The sequence below is a fragment of the Bufo gargarizans genome, chromosome 4 (genome assembly GCF_014858855.1).
Source record: "Bufo gargarizans isolate SCDJY-AF-19 chromosome 4, ASM1485885v1, whole genome shotgun sequence".
NCBI classification, from domain to species: domain Eukaryota; kingdom Metazoa; phylum Chordata; class Amphibia; order Anura; family Bufonidae; genus Bufo; species Bufo gargarizans.
This window is the reverse complement of record NC_058083.1, coordinates 73695983-73709028: the sequence shown is the minus strand read 5'-3', so window position 1 is coordinate 73709028 and position 13046 is coordinate 73695983.

The following is a 13046-nucleotide window of genomic DNA, read 5'->3' as shown; positions in this document are numbered from 1 at the left end:
AAAAAGATTATAGCACTGTATTAGCTAAATTGCTCTATATTTGTTTGTTTTTTTATATTCGCTATATTGCTATATATTCTTGTTTTAGAATATTACGAATATTCGAAAAAACTAATATATTCAATATAGTGCTATGACTCATTGGCCCACAAGCAAGAAGCAGGGAGGAATCATGTTTTTACTCGACAATTAAAACATTCGCGATAAAGATTTGCATTGCGGAAATTCGCATATTACGCGATCATTATCTTGCCGATTTTTTTAGCAAAAATATTGTAGAATATAACGAATATTCGAATTCGCGAATATTCAACGAAAATTCTACAAAATATTCGTGAAATATCGCTAATTCGAATATAACCCCTGCTGCTCATCACTAGTTGTGGCAGGTAAGTGCTGTTGTTCCAGTGTTTGTTGTTTTGCACTGGGCTCTTACCTGCTGCGATGTGTTTTTGCTTGCTGTCTGCTCCTTCCTAGTTCCTAGGCCTGTGTGAGACTCTGGTTCATCCGTGTCATGGATGAACCGGTTGTGTCTTATTCCTTACTCCTATTTCAGGGATCGTTAGGGTCAGAAGGTCCCAGGTTCCAGAGTATGAGCCATCCTACCATCGAGGCCAGCTCATACAGTTAGGAGGTCAGAGATAGGATGAGGGTGGCGTTAGGAGGTGACCTGCTCCCCTTATCCCAGTTTCCAGGCCTAGTTGCTTTCTCTAATTCCCTACATTGTACGGTGGGGAGTTTTCCTCCACTCCCCACTGTGACAGTCATAGTACCTAAACTGCGGGAAAGAACACCACACTAACTGACATTTAGTCCAACCCTGACGAACTTTCACGGTTCTTACGGTTAAGGTGGCAAATAACTAGTAGAGGAGGGGGCCTGTCCCTAGGGGATCTACTTTTTTTCACATTCACACAAAAACAGATCCTCATCCCTCCCTCACTTAACACTGCCAAACCAATATGACAGTGATATGCTCAATACAAATACAACATTATGGGGTTTCAGGACCAGTTTGAAATCCTGTCCCGAACACACATAACCATACATATGAGTCCTAATGTTTCTGGGCTTCTCAGAACCTTCTCCTTCGCTGTCTCTCATGTCCATGAGGTACCTGGCTTCAGGGTTTTACTGGAGTTACATCCTGAGCCTCCTTCTCCGGTTAGCTTTGTGAAATTCTGTCTGGTTCTTGTGTAATTGGTCAGCAAGTCCCTTGACCCTCCGGTCACAGTCCCATGTAGATGTTGATAACCAGAAACAGAAGAACTTTCACCAGGTATATCAAGAGATTGTAGAGCCTTTGGACTGTAGCCGAATAGGACTCCCACCATGAAACCTTGGAGTCCTTTTCTAAAGCATGGGTGATCCCTGTTATCCTGTAAGGCTCCTGCTGGATTGTGGCTTCGTTCTCAGTCTCTTGAAGACCTTTGAGAATTTATTTGTTGCAGAAGTCTAACAAAAGTTGCTGGAGCTGACTGCCAAAACAGAGTGAGATCCTCTGGAGCCTTACGAGGGTGTCAGGGCTGCTATCAGGTCTCTTCTCTGACATCATCAGGATTTTTCCTTCTGCTCTATTGTACCCATTCCTAGTGCAGAAGAAAACACCCTGCGCTCCTGGGGGGATTCTCCCCTCGCGGTGCAATTAGTTTTCAAACACCAGCACCAATACCTTTGACCTTAGTGAAGAGAAAGGCATTGGGTTGACCTTTATGGACCCCTCATTATCCCAACACTGGTGTCTGAGCACCCAACTATCAGAGGATCGCATCCTCTGCAACACATCCATCTGTACCAACAGATAAGGATGGCCACCCTTAAAGGTTAGGATATCCGAGGGGAGCTGTGGCCGAAGCACCATCTTGTTATTGATGGCACTGTATCCCTGTCTTACTCATGTGTACTCAGGCTGATTTCCCCCTGTTAAACTGTCTTGTGGAGGCCAGTAGAATCTATGGCATAAGTCATGCTTAGACTCTTTAAGACTCCACAACACAAAATACAGGTCACACTCTGCTGTCAATCACTCTGCGTCCAACCTCAATCAGAGCTATGTTACCTGTCTGGACTAACAAAAATGAGTGCACATTGTAACCTCACACTGAACCTAGTGCCAAGGTTACCTGTCCACAACCCACTGCCTGTAGTCCCTAGTATAACACAGCCCTATTAAAAACCTTGAGCAAAACAGTGTTACCCATCCGGATTTGAGACCTTGACTGCACAGAATAACATCACACTACAGGGAGTGCAGAATTATTAGGCAAATGAGTATTTTGACCACATCATCCTCTTTATGCATGTTGTCTTACTCCAAGCTGTATAGGCTCGAAAGCCTACTACCAATTAAGCATATTAGGTGATGTGCATCTCTGTAATGAGAAGGGGTGTGGTCTAATGACATCAACACCCTATATCAGGTGTGCATAATTATTAGGCAATTTCCTTTCCTTTGGCAAAATGGGTCAAAAGAAGGACTTGACAGGCTCAGAAAAGTCATAAATAGTGAGATATCTTGCAGAGGGATGCAGCACTCTTAAAATTGCAAAGCTTCTGAAGCGTGATCATCGAACAATCAAGCGTTTCATTCAAAATAGTCAACAGGGTCGCAAGAAGCGTGTGGAAAAACCAAGGCGCAAAATAACTGCCCATGAACTGAGAAAAGTCAAGCGTGCAGCTGCCAAGATGCCACTTGCCACCAGTTTGGCCATATTTCAGAGCTGCAACATCACTGAAGTACCCAAAAGCACAAGGTGTGCAATACTCAGAGACATGGCCAAGGTAAGAAAGGCTGAAAGACGACCACCACTGAACAAGACACACAAGCTGAAACGTCAAGACTGGGCCAAGAAATATCTCAAGACTGATTTTTCTAAGGTGTTATGGACTGATGAAATGAGAGTGAGTCTTGATGGGCCCGTGGCTGGATTGGTAAAGGGCAGAGAGCTCCAGTCCGACTCAGACGCCAGCAAGGTGGAGGTGGAGTACTGGTTTGAGCTGGTATCATCAAAGATGAGCTTGTGGGGCCTTTTCGGGTTGAGGATGGAGTCAAGCTCAACTCCCAGTCCTACTGCCAGTTTCTGGAAGACACCTTCTTCAAGCAGTGGTACACGAAGAAGTCTGCATCCTTCAAGAAAAACATGATTTTCATGCAGGACAATGCTCCATCACACGTGTCCAAGTACTCCACAGCGTGGCTGGCAAGAAAGGGTATAAAAGAAGAAAATCTAATGACATGGCCTCCTTGTTCACCTGATCTGAACCCCATTGAGAACCTGTGGTCCATCATCAAATGTGAGATTTACAAGGAGGGAAAACAGTACACCTCTCTGAACAGTGTCTGGGAGGCTGTGGTTGCTGCTGCACGCAATGTTGATGGTGAACAGATCAAAACACTGACAGAATCCATGGATGGCAGGCTTTTGAGTGTCCTTGCAAAGAAAGGTGGCTATATTGGTCACTGATTTGTTTTTGTTTTGTTTTTGAATGTCAGAAATGTATATTTGTGAATGTTGAGATGTTATATTGGTTTCACTGGTAAAAATAAATAATTGAAATGGGTATATATTTGTTTTTTGTTAAGTTGCCTAATAATTATGCACAGTAATAGTCACCTGCACACACAGATATCCCCCTAAAATAGCTAAAACTAAAAACAAACTAAAAACTACTTCCAGAAATATTCAGCTTTGATATTAATGAGTTTTTTGGGTTCATTGAGAACATGGTTGTTGTTCAATAATAAAATTAATCCTCAAAAATACAACTTGCCTAATAATTCTGCACTCCCTGTATATCATGTGAAAATTTTACCTGTCTGCAAACCAACATCTTCCTCAGTCCACAGTATAACACAGTTCTACTCAAAGGAGACGCAAGAATAAATTTTAAAAAAGCAGCGACTGGACTCACAGCGGGGAATGCAAACTACAAACATCAGCAGGGCTAAACAGATTCATAAACAAGGACTACCGCCATCAACATAAAAAAAAAACATACAAACCGGTAACAAAAACATATCATGGACATCCACGGGGAACAAACGGTGTAACAAATAGTACAGGGGTGTCAAATATTCTTTTCTAGCCTATATTGGCCACTCTGACCCCTCAGCTGTGAGGCGTATGCTGCTGAGAGGTAACCCTTTATGGCCAAGCTGACTTCCACTGCACGATTTGTTACCTGGCTACTACTACTGGACAAATTGCAATTACTTGCATAAGGGCAACTCCTTGCAATGGGTCCTTTGTTCCCACACCTGAAACACCTGACTTGGCTTCCTGTCCTGTGTGTTTTGTTCTTACCTGATTCGCAATGTTTCACTATATGACCTTCTGTAAGCCAGCACATGCAAAACATCTGATGTTTGCCCTGCATGGCTTAGGTCTGTCTACACTGCTGTCATGACATGTACTTTTGAATTGTTCCATCCACAGGGATTCACTTTTCACTATATTTCTTTTTCCCAAAGTCATGGAACAATCTGTGTTTTTCTGGATAGGCTCAAATTTTGGGAGATTTGGCCTATCACAGACTGGTCTCCCCCCTTTTTGCCCAGGGCAAAATTTTGGGAGATTCTGGCCCTGACTTTAAAGAAAAAGAAAGGGCCGGCACCATTTTCGAAAAATTTGATGACATGTTGCAAGCCAGTCATCAACTGGGACCTTGTAACAATCTCATCATTCAATTTGGCTACCATCACATTAGTAGAGGCAGCCTGTTCCTTGAAGGCCTTGATCCCAGCATACAACTGAGTCAACTGAGCATCAATTTCCTCCTTTTGCCTCTGCAGCTCTACTAACTGTGACTTTATTCTAGCCACCTGTGTGTCTTGGTCAACTGTAGACTGTACATTCTCTGCCAGCTGTGCCCGCAATGCTGAAACCTGGTTCGAATTACTGTCACAGCACTGGCAATGAATGGATGGAGGAATTGTCTCTGTTGACTGAGACACCAGTGCAACACGCTTTGGCTTGCAAATGATATCCTCAAATGTATACACAAGTTTGGCTAGCATCTGAAGCTGTTTGGTTGCCTTTTTCAATACCGTCCATTTGTTAATGCAGAGCTTGTCATAACTACAAGCCTGCGTTAAAAAGTCGGACCACAGCATTTCTGCTGAGTTGTAAGTGGTGGGAAGAATGGGGTTAAATGTGCTGTGTTCAGCTAAGTGTAGTAGTGTTGAGAAGTTCATACTCACGTTTTGTTGAGAAACCATCTTCTCTGGTGCTGTCTTTTCCTGTCCTTGGTTTGCTGCTTTGAGGAGGTTCTCTAGTGCCCGAAACGCCTTCTCCTGCCCAGCCGGACTTCTTCTGATCAGCTCCAATGGTTATGGTTTTCTCAAAGCAACGGTATGCAACGACTTCTTCTGTGACGCTTGTACGTGTTCAAGGTTCGTGTAAGGCAACAAACAAATTGCTAAACATTTACAAAATGATGCAAACATGAAGTAGACATATGGCGAATGTTAGGTAACACATATTTAATGAGGTATCACTTACTATTTTAAAAGCAGAGAAATTGAAATTTTGGAAATTGCTCATTTTTAAACATTTTGGGAAATTTTTTGATTTTTTTCATAAATAAAGGTGAACTAGATTGACTCAAATTTATGACTGTCATGAAGTACAATGTGTCACGAGAAAACAATCTTAGAATGGCTTGGATAAGTAAAAGCATTCCAAAGTTATTACCACACAAAGTGACACATGTCAGATTTGCAAAAAATGGCCTGGGCAGGAAGGTGAAAACTGGCCTGGGGTAAAAGGGGTTAATATTTCCTTTATTGTTTCTGTGTTTGGCTTTTGTGAAAAAAATCACTTACTCTGTGAATTAGTAAGGCAAGAGAGACACAGTCAGTGGATTCTGAGCAACCAGAGCCTGACAGTTCGGACAGGTAACTTGGTTCTTCAATCAGAGCTGAACACAGAGCAATATCTACAGCAGAGAACCTAAAACTTTTGATTTTTGTAGTTTAGCAATTTGTTTGTTGCCTTACACGAACCTTGAACACGTACAAGCGTCACAGAAGAAGTCGTTGCATACCGTTGCTTTGAGAAAACCATCACCATTGGAGCTGATCAGAAGAAGTCCGGCTGGGCAGGAGAAGGCGTTTCGGGCACTAGAGAACCTCCTCAAAGCAGCAAACCAAGGACAGGAAAAGACAGCACCAGAGAAGATGGTTTCTCAACAAAACGTGAGTATGAACTTCTCAACACTACTACACTTAGCTGAACACAGCACATTTAACCCCATTCTTCCCACCACTTACAACTCAGCAGAAATGCTGTGGTCCGACTTTTTAACGCAGGCTTGTAGTTATGACAAGCTCTGCATTAACAAATGGACGGTATTGAAAAAGGCAACCAAACAGCTTCAGATGCTAGCCAAACTTGTGTATACATTTGAGGATATCATTTGCAAGCCAAAGCGTGTTGCACTGGTGTCTCAGTCAACAGAGACAATTCCTCCATCCATTCATTGCCAGTGCTGTGACAGTAATTCGAACCAGGTTTCAGCATTGCGGGCACAGCTGGCAGAGAATGTACAGTCTACAGTTGACCAAGACACACAGGTGGCTAGAATAAAGTCACAGTTAGTAGAGCTGCAGAGGCAAAAGGAGGAAATTGATGCTCAGTTGACTCAGTTGTATGCTGGGATCAAGGCCTTCAAGGAACAGGCTGCCTCTACTAATGTGATGGTAGCCAAATTGAATGATGAGATTGTTACAAGGTCCCAGTTGATGACTGGCTTGCAACATGTCATCAAATTTTTCGAAAATGGTGCCGGCCCTTTCTTTTTCTTTAAAGTCAGGGCCAGAATCTCCCAAAATTTTGCCCTGGGCAAAAAGGGGGGAGACCAGTCTGTGATAGGCCAAATCTCCCAAAATTTGAGCCTATCCAGAAAAACACAGATTGTTCCATGACTTTGGGAAAAAGAAATATAGTGAAAAGTGAATCCCTGTGGATGGAACAATTCAAAAGTACATGTCATGACAGCAGTGTAGACAGACCTAAGCCATGCAGGGCAAACATCAGATGTTTTGCATGTGCTGGCTTACAGAAGGTCATATAGTGAAACATTGCGAATCAGGTAAGAACAAAACACACAGGACAGGAAGCCAAGTCAGGTGTTTCAGGTGTGGGAACAAAGGACCCATTGCAAGGAGTTGCCCTTATGCAAGTAATTGCAATTTGTCCAGTAGTAGTAGCCAGGTAACAAATCGTGCAGTGGAAGTCAGCTTGGCCATAAAGGGTTACCTCTCAGCAGCAGGGGTCAGAGTGGCCAATATAGGCTAGAAAAGAATATTTGACACCCCTGTACTATTTGTTACACCGTTTGTTCCCCGTGTATGTCCATGATATGTTTTTGTTACCGGTTTGTATGTTTTTTTTTTATGTTGATGGCGGTAGTCCTTGTTTATGAATCTGTTTAGCCCTGCTGATGTTTGTAGTTTGCATTCCCCGCTGTGAGTCCAGTCGCTGCTTTTTTAAAATTTATTCTTGCGTCTCCTTTGAGTAGAACTGTGTTATACTGTGGACTGAGGAAGATGTTGGTTTGCAGACAGGTAAAATTTTCACATGATATACAGGGAGTGCAGAATTATTAGGCAAGTTGTATTTTTGAGGATTAATTTTATTATTGAACAACAACCATGTTCTCAATGAACCCAAAAAACTCATTAATATCAAAGCTGAATATTTCTGGAAGTAGTTTTTAGTTTGTTTTTAGTTTTAGCTATTTTAGGGGGATATCTGTGTGTGCAGGTGACTATTACTGTGCATAATTATTAGGCAACTTAACAAAAAACAAATATATACCCATTTCAATTATTTATTTTTACCAGTGAAACCAATATAACATCTCAACATTCACAAATATACATTTCTGACATTCAAAAACAAAACAAAAACAAATCAGTGACCAATATAGCCACCTTTCTTTGCAAGGACACTCAAAAGCCTGCCATCCATGGATTCTGTCAGTGTTTTGATCTGTTCACCATCAACATTGCGTGCAGCAGCAACCACAGCCTCCCAGACACTGTTCAGAGAGGTGTACTGTTTTCCCTCCTTGTAAATCTCACATTTGATGATGGACCACAGGTTCTCAATGGGGTTCAGATCAGGTGAACAAGGAGGCCATGTCATTAGATTTTCTTCTTTTATACCCTTTCTTGCCAGCCACGCTGTGGAGTACTTGGACACGTGTGATGGAGCATTGTCCTGTATGAAAATCATGTTTTTCTTGAAGGATGCAGACTTCTTCCTGTACCACTGCTTGAAGAAGGTGTCTTCCAGAAACTGGCAGTAGGACTGGGAGTTGAGCTTGACTCCATCCTCAACCCGAAAAGGCCCCACAAGCTCATCTTTGATGATACCAGCTCAAACCAGTACTCCACCTCCACCTTGCTGGCGTCTGAGTCGGACTGGAGCTCTCTGCCCTTTACCAATCCAGCCACGGGCCCATCAAGACTCACTCTCATTTCATCAGTCCATAAAACCTTAGAAAAATCAGTCTTGAGATATTTCTTGGCCCAGTCTTGACGTTTCAGCTTGTGTGTCTTGTTCAGTGGTGGTCGTCTTTCAGCCTTTCTTACCTTGGCCATGTCTCTGAGTATTGCACACCTTGTGCTTTTGGGTACTTCAGTGATGTTGCAGCTCTGAAATATGGCCAAACTGGTGGCAAGTGGCATCTTGGCAGCTGCACGCTTGACTTTTCTCAGTTCATGGGCAGTTATTTTGCGCCTTGGTTTTTCCACACGCTTCTTGCGACCCTGTTGACTATTTTGAATGAAACGCTTGATTGTTCGATGATCACGCTTCAGAAGCTTTGCAATTTTAAGAGTGCTGCATCCCTCTGCAAGATATCTCACTATTTATGACTTTTCTGAGCCTGTCAAGTCCTTCTTTTGACCCATTTTGCCAAAGGAAAGGAAGTTGCCTAATAATTATGCACACCTGATATAGGGTGTTGATGTCATTAGACCACACCCCTTCTCATTACAGAGATGCACATCACCTAATATGCTTAATTGGTAGTAGGCTTTCGAGCCTATACAGCTTGGAGTAAGACAACATGCATAAAGAGGATGATGTGGTCAAAATACTCATTTGCCTAATAATTCTGCACTCCCTGTAGTGTGATGTTATTCTGTGCAGTCAAGGTCTCATATCCGGATGGGTAACACTGTTTTGCTCAAGGTTTTCAATAGGGCTGTGTTATACTAGGGACTACAGGCAGTGGGTTGTGGACAGGTAACCTTGGCACTAGGTTCAGTGTGAGGTTACAATGTGCACTCATTTTTGTTAGTCCAGACAGGTAACATAGCTCTGATTGAGGTTGGACGCAGAGTGATTGACAGCAGAGTGTGACCTGTATTTTGTGTTGTGGAGTCTTAAAGAGTCTAAGCATGACTTATGCCATAGATTCTACTGGCCTCCACAAGACAGTTTAACAGGGGGAAATCAGCCTGAGTACACATGAGTAAGACAGGGATACAGTGCCATCAATAACAAGATGGTGCTTCGGCCACAGCTCCCCTCGGATATCCTAACCTTTTAGGGTGGCCATCCTTATCTGTTGGTACAGATGGATGTGTTGCAGAGGATGCGATCCTCTGATAGTTGGGTGCTCAGACACCAGTGTTGGGATAATGAGGGGTCCATAAAGGTCAACCCAATGCCTTTCTCTTCACTAAGGTCAAAGGTATTGGTGCTGGTATTTGAAAACGAATTGCACCGCGAGGGGAGAATCCCCCCAGGAGCGCAGGGTGTTTTCTTCTGCACTAGGAATGGGTACAATAGAGCAGAAGGAAAAATCCTGATGATGTCAGAGAAGAGACCTGATAGCAGCCCTGACACCCTCGTAAGGCTCCAGAGGATCTCACTCTGTTTTGGCAGTCAGCTCCAGCAACTTTTGTTAGACTTCTGCAACAAATAAATTCTCAAAGGTCTTCAAGAGACTGAGAACGAAGCCACAATCCAGCAGGAGCCTTACAGGATAACAGGGATCACCCATGCTTTAGAAAAGGACTCCAAGGTTTCATGGTGGGAGTCCTATTCGGCTACAGTCCAAAGGCTCTACAATCTCTTGATATACCTGGTGAAAGTTCTTCTGTTTCTGGTTATCAACATCTACATGGGACTGTGACCGGAGGGTCAAGGGACTTGCTGACCAATTACACAAGAACCAGACAGAATTTCACAAAGCTAACCGGAGAAGGAGGCTCAGGATGTAACTCCAGTAAAACCCTGAAGCCAGGTACCTCATGGACATGAGAGACAGCGAAGGAGAAGGTTCTGAGAAGCCCAGAAACATTAGGACTCATATGTATGGTTATGTATTTCGCAACTGAAAATATGAAAAAAATGGAAAATGGCCATGCCACCAAAGAATTAAAAGGGGATTTTTTTTCTAGAAGCAGCACTACTCTTACCTATGCTTTTTGTCTGCTTCTGCAGCTCATTACCAGTCACTACCCTTGGAAAAAAGTGCCACTGTTTCTCCAGTGGATTTCATGATAAGTCCTGACTCTAACATATTTTAAAGCCCCAGGAACAAATTTATCATGCCCTGCACCCCAGAATGTTTTATATATAAAAAGTAAAATAGTTCACATGCACAAAAATTGGGACTTTTTGCATTTTTATACCACTCAGCTTTGGATGTGTGGATGTATTTGTAGTTATCTATGTTAATGATTTCTCTCCAAATTTATCATTGGGAATACTTTAAAAAGTTGCAAGAAAAGTCCAAAAGCCACTTCCGTTACCTAACATTCGCCATATGTCTACTTCATGTTTGCATCATTTTGTAAATGTCATTTTATTTTTTTGGGGACGTTAAAAGGCTTAGAATTTTAGAAGCAATTCTAAAAAAAATTAAGAACATTTACAAAACCCACTTTTTAAGGACCAGTTCAGGTCTGAAGTCACTTTGTAGGGCTTACATAATAGAAACCCCCCATAAATAACCCATCGTAGAAACTACACCCCTCAAGTTACTCAAAACAGCTTTTACAAACTTTGTTAACTCTTTAGGTGTTCCACAAGAATTAAAGGAGAATAGGAGATAAAATGTCTAAATTTCACTTTTTTGGCAAATTTTACATTTTAATCCATTTTTATTCCATTTTTAACACATCAAGGGTTAACAGCCAAACAAACTCAACATATATTACCCTGATTCTGAGGTTTGAAGAGGAGACCACAGAGTGGTGAAGTGGAAGCAGCATGAAAAGACTACAAAGTGGTGCTGTGACAGCAGCATGAGGAGACCACAGAGTGGTTCTGTGGCAGTAGCATGTGTATACCACACAGTGGTAAAGTGACATCAGCACCCCCCAGCAACCATGGCAGTGGACATGAGCGCAGAGGGCCCCCCGACAGACCTGCGTGAAGATGGGCGATGGCGCACCTAGGCAGCTGCCAACTGACTACATAGTATGTCTCAATAGTATTTCAGTTTGTTCTCCCTTTCAGCGAGTGTGAAAAAGGCCCCCATTTTGGACCGGTATTGAGGGTCTAACATGGTGGAGAGCCAGTAGTCATCCCTCTGGTGAATGGCTGTCACTACGCAAGTAAGTGAGCATGCATCGGGCCATTTGCGCAAGTGACTCAGATGGGCTCCCTATGGGCTCCCTGCCTCCATCTCCACTGCATACTGCTGCGGTGTGTCTGGGTCCTCTGCCTCGTCTTCTGCATCGTGCTGTTGCTCCTCTGATTGCTCCTGCTCCTCCTCTCCTGTGACCTGTTTAGAAAAAACACAAATTTCTCTACTCATTGTTTGTGCTCGAATGTCCTACTTCTCCTCCTCCTCTAGTTCAGCCCCCACAGGTCTCATGTGGCCATGAGATGTTGGCGCCATGTCTCCTGTCCCCTGGCAAGCCAGACTTAGCAGGATCTGTTCCAGGACATAAAGCAGTGGAATTACATTGTTCATCCTGTAGTCCTGGCGACTGACAAATAAAGTGGCCTCCTCAAAGAACCATAGCAAATGGAAGGTGTCACGCATGAGCTGCCACTGGCTAATATCGAAGATACAAAGTGGAGTACCTCTGTCCGCTTGCACGATCAAGAAAACGTTTATGGCTTTTCTCTGTTAGTATAGTTGCTCCAACATATGGAAGGTGGAATTCCAACGGGTGGAGACTTCGTATATGTTGGGGATGCCTTTCTGCCGCTGCAGCTCAAGGAGGGTGTGCTTTGCAGTGTACGAGTGGCTGAAGTGCATGCAAAATTTCCTGGCCATTTTCAGGGTGTCCTGCAGATGGGCAGAAGACTTCAGGAACCGCTTTACAACCAGATTGAACATGTGCGCCATGCTGGGCGCATGGCTCAGCCCTCCTTGACGCAGCACAGACACCATGTTCTTCCCGTTGTCAGTCACCATGGTTCCGATTTTGACTTGTTGATTCGTTACCACAAAGTGTGAGGAAATTCGGCTTTGGTGCAAATCAAATTTTTCCGGAAATTCAGATCGAATTCCACTTCATCAACTTTGATTCGCTCATCTCTAATTACCACAAAGCGTGAGAAAATTAGGCTTTGCAGTGAATCAAATTTTTCCTAAACTTTTAATTGAAATCCACTCCATATTCTTTGATTTGCTCAACACTCCTGTGATTCTTTAAGGGGCTGTGCCATGTTTTTAAGTTATCCCTCATCCACAGCATAGGAGATAACCAGCTAGGGTAGATTTCATTCTAGGCACATGGACTGCTGGAGAATGTGCCTGATTAATGATGAGGCCTGCGCCTCATTGTGAAATAAGTGCAACCTCGGCAGCATGGGGGATGTCAAAGACCGTCGTGAAACACGGTCATTGACAAATGATCTCCACCTTTTATGAGTGTGGGTTGGTGTATTTTGCTCCACATTTATTAAAAGACACCCATTTTGATGTTTGTTATATTTGGCTTATGTTTAAACAATTTTATCTAGAAATGTTACAACAGGTTTTTTTTTATCTTACCCCATACGGAAGTGGCTTTTGGACTTTTCTTGCAACTTTTTAAAGTATTCCCAATGATAAATTTGGAGAGA